Below are 17,742 nucleotides of genomic sequence, written 5' to 3' on the forward strand. Positions count from 1 at the left end.
GTCTCTTTTTATGGCCCTTTTTTAAAAGACTATTTTGTCTGATATGAGTATTGCTACCCGGACTTTTTTCCCCGGCAGTTTGCTTGGAAAATTTGTTTCTAGCCTTTCACTTTTATTCTGTGCAGGTCTTTTGTCCTGAGGTGGGTTTCTTGTAGGCAGAAAATGTTTGGGTCATGTTTTCTTATCCATTCAACTATTCTATGTCATTTGATCAGAGCATTTAATTTATTTACATTTAATGTTATTATTGATAGGTACTTATTCATTGCCACTTTTATACCTGTGCTTCCCATTCTCTCTTTCTTTCCTTTCCTTTCCTTTTTTCTTTGTTTGTTTATTTATTTATTTATTATTCATTTAATTCTTTTTCAAGTACAGTTTTCTGTCTATTACTCCCATCCCATCCCAGCCCCGTGCTCCCCCTTCCTCCCATTTCCACCCTTCTCAGCAGACCTTTTAGTATTTCTTGAAGAGGTGGTTTAGTGGAGGTATATTCTTTTAGACTTCTTTTGTCTTGGAAGCTCTTTATTTGTCCTTCTATCTTGATTGAGAACATTGCTGTGTAAAGTAGCCTTGGTTACAGGCCTCTAGTTCTCATTATTTGGAATATTTCTTGCCATTCTGCTCTTTCTTGGATCATTTCCATTGAGATGTCAGCGGATAATCTTATTGGGGCTTCCTTGTATGTTATGTTCTTTTCTCCTTTGCTGCCTTATGATTCTCTTTTTGTCTTGAAATTTTGCCATTTTAATGATGATGTGTCTTGAAGTTGGGCTCTTTCGGTTCCTCTTGATTGGAACTCTGTTTCCTGGATTTGTGTGACACTTTCTCTCAACAAATTAAGGAAGTTTTTCATCATTATTTTTTCAAATAGATTTTCTATCCCTTGCTCTTCTTCTTCTCCTTCTGATATTCCTATTATTCAGATATTATTATGTTTCATATTGTCTTACATTTCTCTTAATCCTTCTTCATTCTTTCTGAACCTCTTTTCTCTGTCTTGCTCTTTCTAGGAGTTTTTTCATATTTTGTTCTCCAACTTGCTGATCCGATCTTCTGCTTCATTGATCCTGCTTTTGATTTCATCAACTGTGTTCTTCCGTTCAAAAATTATATTTTTTTATTTCCTCTTGGCTCTTACTGGTAGTTTCTATTTCCTTTTTCATGTTGATATATTTTGCAGTGAGTTCATTGTAGCTCCCCTGTAGTTTCTGGTAGCTCATTGTCAGCTCTTTGTACAACCTGATAGCCAGTGATTTGAATTCAATATCTGATAGATGACTTGCCTCTGTTTCATCTAGTATTCTTACTGAGGCTTTCTCCTTTCTTTTCATTGGGGGGTTGTTTCTTTGTCTTTTCATTGTTTGTGAGACTCTTTTTGTTTGCTCAACCTTCTTAAATTGATTTGTTGTGGCTTCCTGGATTTATGCTGTGAATTTCTGTGGTATAATACATGTGAGATTCAGTGGTGTAGTCTCCTTGATCTTCCCAGCTCCCTGGTCTTGGGCTGTCTTTTATGTTGGCTCTGAGTTTTTCTTTTGTTTTTTGTTGTTTCTGAGTACTTTTTGTGGGTCCCTTCCACCAGGTGGTGAAGTAATGGTCCCTCTCTCCACTACCTGTTTTAATTTGCTGTGCTGGTGAAGGCAGCTTTTGATGAAGCTAGTTCTTCTCCGTGTACAGGGTTTTGAGAATTCTTTTTTTTGCTCTTGTTCAGTTTTTTTTTTTTTTTTTTTTTTTCTTTGGGTAGTTTCTCCGCTGTTTAGTTGTATTTCCAGATAGGTCTTGGGTTGAAGTTTGTGGGGTTCCCACTCCCTCCTTCACCTTCTTCTGTTATATCTTGGTGGTTCCTTTGTTGTGTGTTTCCTCTTCCACTGGGCATCCTGGTGTTCACCACTTCCACCTACTCTTTTTTTAAATTTTTGATCAGTTGAAGTGGAAGGCAAAATGATTTATTCCAGCAGGAGAGTATTCTATGATGTTCACAGCAGCAGCTGGTAGAGAAGAGATAGGAGATCCTTTGTCTGTGTATAATGATAACCATAATCTTCAACCCAACTAGCCACTTTTTGGAAAGGATGGAAAGCAGATAAGGCTCTTTTTTGGGGGAGGGAAGGTTTGTGATTTAGATCTAGAAAGGAGTGAGGTTGAGGGAGGTCAGATTTTGAGGTAAGGTGAGAATAAAGGATGGTAAATAGGTGTAGTGTGAGAGAGAGTAGAGTTAACCACTACAGTATTATAGTTCAGGAAACAATGAAGTGGGCTAAGATCTGGGGGGGGCGGTGTTGTGTAGTATTTACAATACTATGCAACAACTATTATTTCTAATAATATTAGACCAACAACCATATGACTGAATCTATGATATACCAAGATTGGGGAGTATTGGACCTTCAATAGTGTGCTAACTGGGCAAGGGGAAGTAAAGGACAGTTAATTAACAATACACTATTATTAAGGGGACACGGGAAATCTATCAAGTGATACAATGTATCCAGCCAAAGTAAAGAAGACTATACAGAGATACTATTAAAATAAAAGATGTAAGAATAATGAAAAAATAATAAAAATACAAATATGCAGTAACTTGTAGTTTTTTTATTATAGCAAAATGAATTTTGTCTCTCTGTCTCTACTGTTGGGATGCCCTATCTTTGAGTCCAGCTCTGGCCTTTTCGATTTTCCGAGTCTTTTGTCTCAGTTGAGGGGGAGGGGGAGAAAAAGAAAGAAAAAAGGGCAGCAGAAGGGAGAAAAAATCAGCAGGTTTGTAAAAAAAGAAGGAATAAAACAAGAAAGAAGAGAGAGGGTAAAAAAACTGAAAGATAAAACAATAATAAAGTTAAAGAAATAAAAGATTATTTTTAAAAAAACAACAACAAAAAAAACCAAACAAACAAAACCCAACCCACTTTTGTTGGTTTCCAGCTGGTCAAACCTTTTCTTCTGTGGCAGTCTGAGGGGCAATTGGTGTGGCCTTTCTCTCTTCCCAGTAAACTCAGCCAGTCTCATGAGTTGTCTCCAAAGATCCAGACCTCCGCCTCTCCTCAGTGTCCCACTGAGAGCAGACTTTCCCCAGGATTCACTGTCCTGGCCTGGGATGTGGGCTCGCCATCTGGGCCAGGCTTTCCTTGTTCTGCAGGCTTGGGTGGGAACCTTTCCCAGTGCTATGGGAGATCCCAAGGGCAACTCTCAATTCTCTCAAGCCCATGCCCACAGACTCTAAGGGTGATCAAATTTCTCTGGTTTGCTTTCTCAAGCCCACTCCTATCTCTGTCATTCCAAGCAAACAGATCTCTCCTGGCATTTTTCAAACTGCACCTGGCTGGGTAGGGAGGGAGCTGATGACTGGTTCTCTCCCAAGAACCTTGCTGGCAGCCCTTGGTTCCCAGAGACTGAGGTAGACCAGCCCCAGGCTCTGTCTCACCCAGTGGAGGGCCTGTGACTTCTGCGCTGTTCCCTGGGACCTTATTGGCCTGCAGCTGTCTCTGCTCCTCACAGTCTGGTCATTCAGAGTCCGCTCCAGTTTCTGGAGTCCTACCTTCCTATATGCTGGGTCCCTGTTGGCTATTCACTGCGCTCCTCCATAGATCAGCCCAGTTTTTCTCTGATGCCTTGGCGGGGGGTGAAATCCTCTGTCCTACTCCACCACTGTCTTCCCCATCAGTCTCACTGTTTGATTTTTTAATGTTCTCTACAATTTTTGGTTTTCAATCTTCATGTATTCTGAGATACTGCTGGCTGTTCACTCTGTTCCTCAGAAGACTGCCTAAGTGTTTCACCTGTGTGCAGGGGGAAGTTGACTTTGCTGCCTATCTGGCCTTGTAATTTTAATATTCCTTCTTTCACTTCACTTGTGTTCCAATAGCACACTACAGTAGGTTGTGTATTTTCTCTTCTTGTAATTTATATCACATAGATTCTGTTATCTGATTGTTGTTCCAGTATCATTGTAAATAAATGCTATTCCATACCCTTGTAAATACTATACAGCACTCTTCCTGGACTGTTGTGGTTAACTCTATTCTTTCACACACTACACCTGTTCTCTATCCTTTACTCTCATTATGTCTCATAATCTGACCTCCCACAATCTCACTGTTTGCTGATTTCACTCACAATCCTTCCCTCTTCTAACAAGTCTTATCTCTTTTCTACTGTTTCTAAAAAGTAATTACTTGAGTGAAATATCATGGTTAACACTAAGCTTATACAGAGAAACTTCTATTTCTTTCTTTATTGGTACTTTAAATACCATAGAATAGAGTCCTGCTGTCTTAATCCATTTTGCCATTACCCTCCAACTGATCACATAAAAGAATAGGTGGGAGCTGTGAATACCAATACGCCTGTTGGAAGAGAGAGCCCACTAACAAAGCAACCACCAACAAATAATAAAGGAAGATGGCAGAGGAGTGAGTGGAAGCCATACACACCTCTACTGAGGACTGAACTGGAAGTACAGCTAAATGGTGGAGAAATTACCCAGAGCAAACAACTGACCAATAGTGAGAGAGAAACTTCAGACAGAAGAAAACCTTGGACAGACAGAAGAAAAAGCTTTGACACAACCTGTTCACACCAGCACAATAGCATACAAAACATGGTGGGTGGAGCGACCCTCAGTTAACCATCTGGAGGGAGGAACCCACCAAAGAAAGACCCAACAACAATCAAAACCAAAGACAACATAAATGACAGCCCGAGAGCAGGAAGTTTAGTACATTAAGGAGAGAGCCCTGCTGAATCTCACAGATATTCTACCATAGAAGTTCACACCACAACCTCAAGGAGTTATAACAGATCAGTTTAAGAAGAAAAGGTAAACAAGAAAAGTTTCAAAAACAATGCAGAGACAAAGAAACAAAACCCACGTGAAAGAACAGGAGGAAGCCCCAGAAATAATGCTAAATAAAACAGAAGCAAGTCAATTATCAGATATTGAATTCAAAGCAATAACTATAAGGAACTACAGGGAGACTGAGATGAACTCACCCCAAACAATATCAACATGAAAAAGAAAATAGAAACTATCAACAAGGGCCAAGAAGAAATGAAGAATACTATTTCTCAATTGAAGAATAAAGGAGAAGAAATCAAAAGCAGGCTATATGAAGCATAGAACTGAATCAGTGAGCTAGAGGACAAGGTAGAAAAAAGTATGTATGAAGGGAGAAAAAGGAAAAGACACTCAGGAAGAACAAAGAGGGATTAAGGGAATTCCAGGACAACATGAAACATAATAATATTCATATAATAGGGATACCAGAAGAAGAAGAAAAAGAGCAAGGGTTAGAAAACCTGTTTGAAAAAGTAGTAATGGGAAACTTCCCTAATTTGATAATAGAAAAAAACATGCAAATCCAGGAAGCACATGGGGTCCTAATAAAGAAGAACCCAAAGAGGCCTACTTCAAGACACATCATAATTAATATGGTAAAAGTCCAAGTCAAAGAGATAATATTAAAGGCAGGAAGGGAGAAACAGGAAGTAACATACAAGGGAGCCCCAATAATGATAGCAACTAACTTCTCAATGGAAATGCTCCAAACCAGAAGGGAATGGCAAGGAATATATCAAGTAATGAAAAACAAAGGCCTGCAATCAAGAATACTCTATCCAGGAAAGATCCCTTTTAAAATGGAAAGTGAAATATGGAGTTTTCCAGACAAAAGAAGCCTCAAATTATACACATCTTCCAAACCAGCACTGCTAGAGATGCAAAAGAATCCACTTTTTTAAAAGAAAAAGCAAGAGAGAGAGAGAGAGAGAGCCCACAACATAGTTAAGAACGAAGTAAATGGCAATTAAAACTACCTACTAATAATAACCTTAAACATAAATGGATTAAATGACCAAATCAACAACATACAGGAGCTAAATGGATAAGCCAATAGGACCCACACATATGCTGCCTATAAGAGACCCACCTTAGAACAAAAGACCTACACAGTCTGAAAGTGGGCTGGGAAAAATATTCCAAGGATATAGACAGGATAAAAAAGCTGCAGTAGTAATACTCATATCAGACAAAAGGGGCTATAAAAAGAGACCCAGAAGATCACTTCATAATACTGAAGGGAAGAAGACATAAATATTGTAAATATATATGCACCCAACATAGGAGCACCCAAATGTATAAGGAAAATCTTAGAGGACTTCAAGAAAGACATTGACAGCAGCATCATTATAGTAGGGGATTTTAAAACTCCACTGTCGGGAAAGGCCGGGAAGATGGGGATGGAGTAGGATGGATTGGATTCCAGCTCCCATACACATGGGAGAAAATTGTAGCAGATCTACTGAGGAACAGTGCAATCAATCAATGGTTCCCCAGCATTTATGAAATTAAGAGACCAGAGATTGTGACGGACGCTGAAGGACCAGACAGTGGCAGGTCAGTGGGGTCTCAGGGACCTGAGTATAGACAAGGTGGCCTTGGTGCTCCTGCCATGGTCAGGATCCAGAGGCATTGGTTGGAGACCAGGGCCAGAGGTGTCTGCCACGGGAGCCTGGGCACCCAGAGGCCTCGGTAGGCGACCAGCGCTGGTCATCAGCTCCCTCCCTCGCCATCTAAGCAAGGCTGGGCAACACTGGGCAGAGAACTGTCTGCTTGAGTTTACAGAGAGGGTAACAAGAATAAAGGGCCATGTTCAACTGCGGACTCTGTGGTTTCCAGCCTGGGAGAATTGAGAAGCACATTGCCGTCACCTGTCTGACTGAGGATTGGGCTGGGAGGAGAGTCAAGCTTTCTGGAGAAGTTTTTTTTTTTTTTGGAAAGTGGACTGAGGTGTTCTCCTGTGATGGCAGCTTAGCTTGCTTCCAATTCAGCCTGGCAGCGATCCACAGGAGGGGCTAAAGCATTTGAGTCCTGAAACAGGACTGGGAAGGACGATGCCAGAACCTGCCAGACCCAGGCAGACTGGCGGGTACACTGGCGCCTGCACCCCAGGCTGGTAGCCTGGCTAGGGCACAGCCCTGCACCCCAGACCACAGAGAATTCCTCCTGCAACCAGAAAAAGTGGTTTAGACAGTTTGAAACCAAAGGAAGGGTTTTTTCTCTTTAGTAACTTATTTTTTAGTAATGTTATATTTTTAAAATTGTATTATTGCTTTATCTTTCAATACTTTGTTCCTCTCCTTTCTTTTTTCCTGTTTTAGTCCTTCTTCCATTCTCCCCAAACTTATTGCTTTTTCCTCCCTTCCCCTGACTTTTGTTTGTTTGTTTGTTGCTTTGTTTTCTTTTACCCACAGGAGATACAAACAACTGGGAACTGCGAAAAAACCAGAGTGGGACCAAGACAGGGGGCATCTCAACAGGAGAGACAGAGAGACAAATTTCACTTTGCTGTAGCAGAGAAGACACAAGTTGCTGCATATTTGTATAATTATTGTTTTTTCATTATTCTCACTTCTTTTATATTTTAAGGGTATCTTTGTATTCCTCCTCTTTCTGCATAGGCTTCTTATTCGTGGCTGGTTATATTGTATTATTTAACAGGTCTCCCCTGTTCTTTCCTCCACAGTGTATTGCTAATTTTCTGTACTTCACGCCATTTGCTTTCCTTTAGCACACCCCCTATTCAGACAGATCACATAGAGTCTTTCATATGATTGTTACTCTAATATTATTTTAAATAAGAGCTCTTCAATACAACTGTAAATACTTCACAACACATCTCCCAGATCTTGGCCCACTTTACAAGTTCCTGAATTCTATTACTGTAGTGAATAACTCTGTTTGCTCACACACTACACCTATTTACTATTCTTTACTCTCCCTTTACCTCAAAATCTGGTCTGACCACAAACTCACTGCTTACGAGATACAACTCAAAAGCCTTCCCTCCGGAACAAGAGACTTTTTCAAACCTGTTTCAAAAAGCAATAATGGAAAACTTCCCTAATTTGATAATAGAAAAAAAACATGCAAATCCAGGAAGCACATGGGGTCCCAATCAAGAAGAACCCAAAGAGGCCTACTTCAAGACACATCATCATTAAAATGGCACAATTCCAAGACAAAGAAACAATCTTAAGAGCAGCATGGGAGAAAAAGGAAGTAACATACAAGGGAGCCCAAATAATGTTCGCTACTGACTTGGCAATGATACCTCAGACAAAGCTTTAATCTCCAAAAATATGTAAATAGCTCACATTACTTCACTCTAAGAAGACAAGCAACCCAATTAAAAATGGGCAAAGGACTTGAACAAACACTTCTCCAAGGAGGACATACAGAGGATCCAGAGACACATGAAAAGATGCTTAATATTGCTAGCTATCAGAGAGATGCAAATTAAAACCACAATGAGATATCACTTTACACCAGTCAGAATGGTCATCATAAACAAACCAACAAACAAGTGTTGGAGAGGTCGTGGGGAAAAGGGGACCCTAGTTCACTATTGGTGGGATTGCAGACTGGTACAACCACTGTGGAAAACAGTATGGAATTTTCTTAGAAAACTGAAAATGAATGTGCCTTTTGACCCAGCAATTCCACTATTAGGAGTATATCCTAAGAACCATGCAACACCAATCCAAAAGAACCTATGCACCCTGATATTCATAGCAGTACAACTTACAATAGCCAAGAGTTGGAAGCAACCTCGGTGCCCAGCAGTAAATCAATGGATCAAAAAACTCTGGTACATTTACACAATGGAATTCTATGCTGCAGAAAGGAAGAAGGAGCTCCTACCCTTTGCAACATCATGGGTGGAACTGGAAAGCATTATGCTGAACGAAATAAGCCAGGTGGTGAAAGACAAATACCATATGATAACACCGTTACCAGGAATTTAACCACAAAACAAACAAGCAAGCAAAATATGACCGAAGACACTCAAATACGGACCAGGCTTACAGGAACTAGAGGGGAGAGAAGAGAGAATCACAGGGGAAAAGTGGAAGGACTCACATGAACAAGTATAAAGGACACATGGACAATAAGATTGGGGGCCGAAATGGGAGGGAGATAGGGAGCACTGAGTAGGGGGCAGGGCTGGGACTATAAGACAGAAAACTGTACTTGAACAAGAATTAAATAAAAAAATAAATGTTCCAATTTAAAAAAAAACATAGAATAGCTGAATGGATAAGAAAGCATGACCCACACATATGCTGCCTACAAGAGACCCACCTCAAGACAAAAGACCATCACAGATTAAAAGTGAAGGGCTGGAAGCAAATTGTCCAAGCAAACAAACAAGAAAGAGAGCCGAGGTAGCAATTTTCATATCAGACAAAATGGGCTTCAAAAGAAAGGCCATAAAGAGAGACACAGAAGGTCACTTCATAATACTCAAGGGAAGAATCCACCAAGAAGACATTCACATTGCTAATATATATGCACCCAACATAGGAGAACCCAAATGTATAAAGAAAATCATAGAGAGCTTCAAGAAAGGTATTGACAGCAACACAATTAAAGTAGGGGATTTTAATACACCACTGTCAAGGATGGAATGATCTTCCAAACAAAACATCAACAGAGATATTTCACCATTAAACAACACCCTAGATGAAATGGTCTTAGCTGATATATACAGATTCCTTCATTCCAGAGAAACTAAATACACATTCTTTTCAAATGCACATGGAACATTTTCAAAGATAGACCACATGATAGGACACAAAACAAGCCTCAGCAAATTCAAGAACATTGAAATCATACCAAGCATTTTCTATGACCACAAGGGACTGAAATTAGAAAACAACCCCACAGGAAAAAAACCCAAACACCCAAAATTGTGGAGACTGAATGGTATGCTATTAAACAACGAATGGGTCAAGATTGAAATTAAGGAAGAAATCAAAAAGTTTCTGGAAACAAATGCAAATGAACTCACAACAACCCAAAACTTATGGTTCACAGCGAAGACAGGCCTGAGAGGATAGTTCATAGCAATACAGGCTTACCTAAAGAAGATAGAAACATTTCAAACAAACAACCTAACCCAATGCCTGCAAGAACTCGAAGAACAACAACAAAGACAGCCCAGAGCAAGTAGAAGGAAGGAAATAACCAAGATAAGAGTGGAATTAAATGACATTGAGAGTAAAACCACAATTATAAGAATCAATGACCAGGGGCTGTTTTTTTTTGAAAAAAAAAATAAACAAGATAGACAAGCCTTTAAGTGGGTTCATCAAGAAAAGAAGAGGACACAAATAAACACAATCAGGAATGAAAGAGGAGAGATCACAACTGATATTACAGAAATAGAAGGGATTGTAAGAAATTACTATGAAGAACTGTATGCCAAGTAATTTGAAAACCTAGGTGAAATGGACAATTTCTAGAAAAATATAATCTTCCAGACCTCATTGAAAAAGAAGCAGAAAACCTGAAGATACCAATAACAGCAGATGAAATCGAAGCAGTAATAAAAAAACTCTGGTCACACAAAAGCCCTGGACCAGATGGTTTCACAAGAGAATTCTACAAAGCATTTAAGGAAGAGTTACCTCCTATTCTCACAGGCTATTCTAAAAAATCCAAAATGATGGAAGACTTCAAAAGTCTTTTTATGAAGCCAGGATCATCCTAGTTCCAAAACCAGATAGAGAAACAGAAGAAAGAAAACTTCACGGCAATATCACTAATGAATATAGACATTAAACTTCTCAACAAAATATTGGTGAATCACATCCAGCAATAGATTAAAAAGATAATACACCATGACCAAGTGGGATTCATCCGAGGGATGCAAGGATGGTTCAATATTAAAAAGTCAGTAAATGTAATACATCACATAAACAAAAGGAAAGACATAAATCACATGATCATATCAATAGATGCGGAAAAAGCTTTTGATAAGGTACAACACCCATTTATGATAAAGGTACTCAGGAAAGTGGGAATAGATGGTGCATTTCACAATATAATAAAGACCATATATGACAGACCTACAGCCAACATCGTACTCAATGGGAAAAACTAAAATCTTTTCCACTAAGATCGGGAACAAGACAAGGTTGTCCAATTTCACCACTTCTATTTAATGTAGTATTGGAAGTTTAAGCCATAAAGATCAGGCAAAAAAGGAAATAAAAGGCATTCAAATAGAAAAGGAGGAAACAAAACTGTCACTGTTTGTAGATGATATGGTAGTGTACATGAAAAATCTTTTAGACTCTACCAAATTACTACTCAAAGTAATAAATTAAGTTGGCAAAAGAGCAGGATACAAAGTCAATATCCAGAAATCAAAGGCATTTTTGTATACTAACAATGAATCAGGAGAACCAGAATCAATAAAAATTTCATTTGATATAGTAAAAACAAAAATAAAATATATGGGAATAAACCTAACCAAGGAGGTAGAAGACCAGTATGCAGAAAACTACACAACACTGTAGAAAGAAATCAAGCAAGATACACACAAATGGAAACATATACTGTGTTCATGGATTTGAAGAATTAACATAAAAATATCCATAATACCCAAAGCAATTTACAAATTCAATATAATACCTATTAAAGTACCAATGGCATATTTCACAGACATAGAACAAACACTTAAAAAATTTATATGGAACCATAAACAACCCCCAATAGCAGCTGCAACGTTGAGAAAGAAGAACAAAGTAGGAGGGATCACAATACCTGATTTCAAACTGTATTACAAGGCCACTGTAATCAAAACAGCCTGGTACTGGCATAAAAACAGACACATGGACCAATGGAACAGAACAGAGAGCCCAGAAATAAACCCAACTCTCTACAGTTAATTAATATTTGACCAAGGGTGCAGTAACATAAAATGGAGTAAAGATAGGCTTTTCAACAAATGGTGTCGGGAGAACTGGACAGCTACATGCAACAAAATGAAACTTGAGTACTGACTTACACCATATATCTAAATAAATTCAAGGTGGATATAAGACTTAAATACAAGCCGTAACACCATTAAAGTCCTAGAGGAGAACATGGGCAGGAAAATCTCAGATCTTTCACACAGCAACATTTTTTACTGATATGTCCCCTAGAACAAGGAATATAAAGGAAAGAATAAACAAATGATATCTCATCAAAATGAAAATTTTCTGCGTGGCTAAAGAAAACATTATTAAAATAAAAAGAGAATCAACTGATTGGGAAAACATATTTGCCAATGATAGCTCAAGCAAAGCTTTAATCTCCAAAAATATGTAAATAGCTCACATTACTTCACTCTAAGAAGACAAGCAACCCAATTAAAAATGGGCAAAGGACTTGAACAAACACTTCTCCAAGGAGGACATACAGAGGATCCAGAGACACATGAAAAGATGCTTAATATTGCTAGCTATCAGAGAGATGCAAATTAAAACCACAATGAGATATCACTTTACACCAGTCAGAATGGTCATCATAAACAAACCAACAAACAAGTGTTGGAGAGGTCGTGGGGAAAAGGGGACCCTAGTTCACTATTGGTGGGATTGCAGACTGGTACAACCACTGTGGAAAACAGTATGGAATTTTCTTAGAAAACTGAAAATGAATGTGCCTTTTGACCCAGCAATTCCACTATTAGGAGTATATCCTAAGAACCATGCAACACCAATCCAAAAGAACCTATGCACCCTGATATTCATAGCAGTACAACTTACAATAGCCAAGAGTTGGAAGCAACCTCGGTGCCCAGCAGTAAATCAATGGATCAAAAAACTCTGGTACATTTACACAATGGAATTCTATGCAGCAGAAAGAAAGAAGGAGCTCCTACCCTTTGCAACAGCGTGGATAGAACCGGGAAGCATTATGCTTAGTGAAATAAGCTAGGTTTGAAAGACAAACACCATATGATCTCACCTTTAACAGGTAGCTAAACAACAAAGACACTGAAATAGCAAACAGTGAGACAATAACCATAGGATAGAGGGGAGAGAATTTCAGGAGAAAAAGGGGAGGATTCACAGGAACAATTATAAAGGACACATGGACAAAACCTAAGTTGGGGATGGATAGGAGGGAGGTTGGGAGCACTGATAGGAGTGCTGCGATGTCAATAAAAGACAGGAAATTTTACTTGAAGAATAATTGAATTTTAAAAAAGTAAAAAATATTTTGATGTACAGTGTAAGTTGGTGCTCCAGTTTCTTTTTTTTGCACGTTGCTGTCCAGTTCTCCCAACACCATTTGTTGAAGTGGCTACCTTCACTCCATTTTATGTTACTGCACCCTTGGTCAAATATTAATTGACTGTAGAGATTTAGGTTTATTTCTCGGCTCTCTGTTCTGTTCCTCTGGTCTATGTGCCTGTTTTTATGCCAGTACCAGGCTGTTTTGATTACAGCAGCATTGTAATGCAGTTTGATATCAGGTATTGTGATCCCTCCTACTTTGTTCTTTTTTCTCAAAATTGCAGCTGCTATTTGGGGTCTTTTATGGTTCCATATAAATTTTTTAAGTGTTTGTTCTATGTCTGTGAAATATGCCATTGGTACTTTAATAGGTATTACACTGAATCTGTAAATTGCTTTGGGTAGTATGGACATTTTGATGATATTAATTCTTCCAATCCATGAATACGGTATATGTTTCCATTTGTGTGTGTCTTGCTTGATTTCTTTCTTCAGTGTTGTGTAGTTTTCTGCATACAGGTCTTCTACCTCTGTGGTTAAGTGTTTTCCCAGATATTTTATTTTTGCACCATACACCAAAATAAATTTAAGGTGGATAAAAGACTTAAATATAAGCTGTGAAACCATTAAACCCCTAGAGGAGAACATTGGCAGGAAAATCTTAGATATTCCATGCAGCAATATTTTTACTGATACATTCCCTAGAGCAAGGGACATAAAGGAAAGAATAAAGAAATGGGATCTCATCAAAATTAAAAGCTTCTGCATGGCTAAGGAAAACAGTATCACGATAAAAAGAGAAGCAACTGTTTGGGAAAACATATTTGCCAATAATACCTCAGACAAATATTTAATCTCTAAAATATACAAAGAACTCACACAACTTCACTCAAAGAAGACAAGGAATCCAATTAAAAAATGGGCAAAGGACTTGAACAGACACTTCACCAAGGAGGACATATAGAGGATCCAGAGACAAACAAAAAGATGCTTGATATCGCTAGCTATCAGTGAGATGCAAATAAAAACCACAATGAGATACCACTTTACACCAGTCAGAATGGCTACCATAAACAAAGAAATAAACAACCAGTGCTGGAGAGGTCGTGGGAAAAAGGGGACCCTAGTTCACCGTTGTTGGGATTGCAGACTGGTACAACCACTATGGAAAATAATATGGAATTTTCTAAGAAAACTAAAAATGAACGTTCCTTTTGACCCAGCCATTCCACTATTAGAAGTATATCCTAAGAACCGTGAAGCACCAATCCAAAAGAACCTATGCACCCCAATGTTCATAGCAGCACAATTTATGATAGCCAAGAGCTGAAAGCAACCTAGATGCCCATCGTTAAATGAATGGATCAGAAACTATGATACATTTACACAATGGAATTCTATGCTGCAGAAAGGAAGAAGGAGCTCCTACCCTTTGCAGCATCATGGGTGGAACTGGAAAGCATTATGCTGAGCGAAATAAGCCAGGTGGTGAAAGACAAATACCATATGGTATCACTGTTAACAGGAGTTTAAACCATAAAACAAACAAGGAAGCAAAATATGACCAAAGACACTCAAATACGGCTTACAGGGACCAGAGAGGAGAGAAAAGAGAATCACAGTGGAAAAGAGGAAGGACTCACATGAACAAGTATAAAGGATACACGGACAATAACTAAGGTGGGGGGCCGAAATTGGAGGGAGATGGGGAGCACTTGAAGGGGCAGGGCTGGGACTATAAAGCAGAAAACTGTACTTGAACAATAATTGAATAAAAAAAGATAAAAAAGTAAAAATATAAGTAAAAATTGAGAAAAGAAAAAAGAGAAGTTCCAGCCAAAATAGAGGAGTAGGTAGAAACCCTTTGCTTCTTAGCACAAGCAAAAGGAGGGTATCCACCAACCTAAAATCAATAAACAACCAAAGTCAGAAGAAAATCAAACTTCATAGAACTCCATCAGCCAAGGAATTTAAGAAAAAATCAACCAGAACCACCAGATATGTAAGGTGAACCTTGTGGGCCAACTCAGAAACATCACTGGGAGGCAGCTGAGGGGTGGGTCTGAGCGAAGAACTCTCCAGAGCTGCATGGGAGGGACTGACTTAAGGGGAAAACTGATACTCAGAGCTGATTGTGGGCTAAGGCTGGGGTTGCCACTGTGAGAAATACTTCCAGTCTGTCATGCAAGTCTGTTGGAAAGTGCACTGGAGATGAGTGTGCAAGCTGCACTGTTTCCTCCCTGGCCCTTCCCACTCAGGCAGCACCACAAAAAGGGTTGTTCTGCCTGGTTGCATATCTAAGGTCCTTCCCACTTAAAGCCTATCAGCTGCATCAAGACAAAAAAATATGGCCCAAATGAAAGAACACAGCAAAACCTCAGAAAGAGAACTAAATGATAAGGACATAGCCAACCTATCTGATGGAGAATTTCAAGCCCTGATAATCAAAATGCTCACAGAACTGACTGAGCTTGGTGGAAAAATGAAAGAACAAACGAAAGATATGCAAAATGAAATAAAGCAAAATATTCAGGGAACCAGCAGTGATAAGGAGGAAATAAGGATTCAAAGCACTGATTTGGAACAAAATGTATTTGCCAATGATACCTCGCCCAAGGGTTTGATCTCCAAAATATATAAAGAAATCACACGACTCCACTACAGGAAGACAAAAACCCCAATTATAAATTGGGAAAAAACTTGAACAAACACTTCTCCAAGTTGGACATAAAGAGGGCCCAGAGACATATGAAAAGATGCTCAGCATCACTAGCCATCAGAGAGATGCAAATTAAAACAACAATGGGATTATGTCTTAAGAACCCTGAAACAACAATCTAAAAGAACCTATGCCTCACAATGTTCATAGCAGCACGATTTATAATAGTGCAGTGCTGGAAGCAACCTAAGTGCCCATCAGTAATGAGTGGATAAAAAAACCTGGTACATTTATGCAGTGGAATACTACACAGCAGAAAGAAAGGAACTCCTACCCTTTGCAACAGCAGGGATTGAACCTGAGAGCATTATGCTAACTAAAGTAAGCCAGGCAGTGAAAGACAAATACCATATGATCTCACCTCAAAGTGAAACCTAATCCACAAAACCAACAAGCAAGTAAAATATAACCAGAGACATTGAAGTTAGGAACAATCTAATAGTAACTAGAAGGGTGGTGATGGGAAGGAATAATGGGGGCAAAGCAGGGAAGGGATTTCAGGAACAATTATAATGGACAGGTGGACAATACTGACAAAACCAAGGGGGGGTGTCAAATCAGGGGAGGGAGGTGGGGATGGCTTGGATGGTGGGCGTGTAGTGGGAGGAAAATGCAGACAACTGTACTTGAAGAAAAATAAAATAAAATTTTTTGAATAAAAATAATTTGGGTTTCTTGTGTTATAAGGAAAGTATTTCAGGGACCACAGATGGGATAATGTGGGATAGTGGTAAGGTTTTATTGAAGCTCAAACAAACACAAAGGAATGTCCTAGGTTCAGCTCTGTCTTACCATGGAAAAAATCCAAAGTGTCTTTCTTTATCAGACCCTGAAATAAGGTCGATGTCCAGGAATTCTGTTCCTTTGTTTTAGTCCAGTTCAGTCCCTGCCCCCTTATGGCTAGTTTAGTCTGTGTTTCTGGCTGTACTCTTGTAGGCACTGCATTACTGTACTTAAACTCATGGCTAGAGTCTGCATGACCACAGGAAGCTGTGTCCCTTGCTCTAGAGCCTTAAGACTGCTATGATGCAAGAACACAAGTGCTTATTACTGAGTAAAGGAGAGTGAGAGAGCTTTGTTAAGCTTGGATTATATTATTTTGGGCTTGGGTATGACGAAGCTCACCTTCCGACTAACAGATCAACTTCCCAAGCTATTGCAGACTGGTGCTGGATCCTCTTTCTAACCAATTCATTTCTTAGATCTTCTGGGAATCTTGTGTTCCTTACCCAATCTGATCCTTTTCCCAGGCTAGACAGACAGACATTTATGGTCACCATCTTGACTCCTACTGCACATGCCTCCAAAAGAGAAATTTCATTTTTATTGTTTATCGCCCATACAGTGGGTGGATTAACTGGTTGTACACTGTGCTGATTGGAAAGTTGGTCTTTCCTTCCTACATGGGGGAAGGAGGGGAGTTAATCCCTTTGGCAGGGCAATGCTGCAATCCCCTGGTGAGTGTGTAGATCTGTTGCTTCCTAGTGAAGCAGGCTTATTGTCCAATTCAGTTCCCAAGTTGATTATACTTCTTAAAATCTGATTCCCTTTGTTCTTTTCCTTTATGAATTTCTCTTCTTTCTTTCTTTCTTTCTTTCTTTCTTTCTTTCTTTCTTTCTTTCTTTCTTTCTTTCTTTCTTTCTTTCTTTCTTTCTCAACTACAGTTGTCTCACTTTTCACCCCAACTCGGCTCCCCGCCCCACCCATCCCCACCTTCCACTCTTCAACCCTTTGGCTTTGTCTATGTGTCCTTTATACATGTTCCTTGATGACCCTGTCTCTATTTCCCCCCATTATCCCTCTCCCCGTTCTCCTCTGGTTATTGTCAGTGTGTTCTTTAACTCAGTGTTTCTGGTTATATTTTGCTTACTTGTTTGTTTTGTTGGTTAGATTCCACTTATAGGTGATATTATATGGTATTTGTCTTTCACTGCCTGGCTTATCCTTGAGAA

The sequence above is a fragment of the Sturnira hondurensis genome, unplaced genomic scaffold (assembly GCF_014824575.4).
Source record: "Sturnira hondurensis isolate 20B ecotype Veracruz unplaced genomic scaffold, ASM1482457v3 Scaffold0016833, whole genome shotgun sequence".
In the NCBI taxonomy this organism is placed as follows: Eukaryota; Metazoa; Chordata; class Mammalia; order Chiroptera; family Phyllostomidae; genus Sturnira; species Sturnira hondurensis.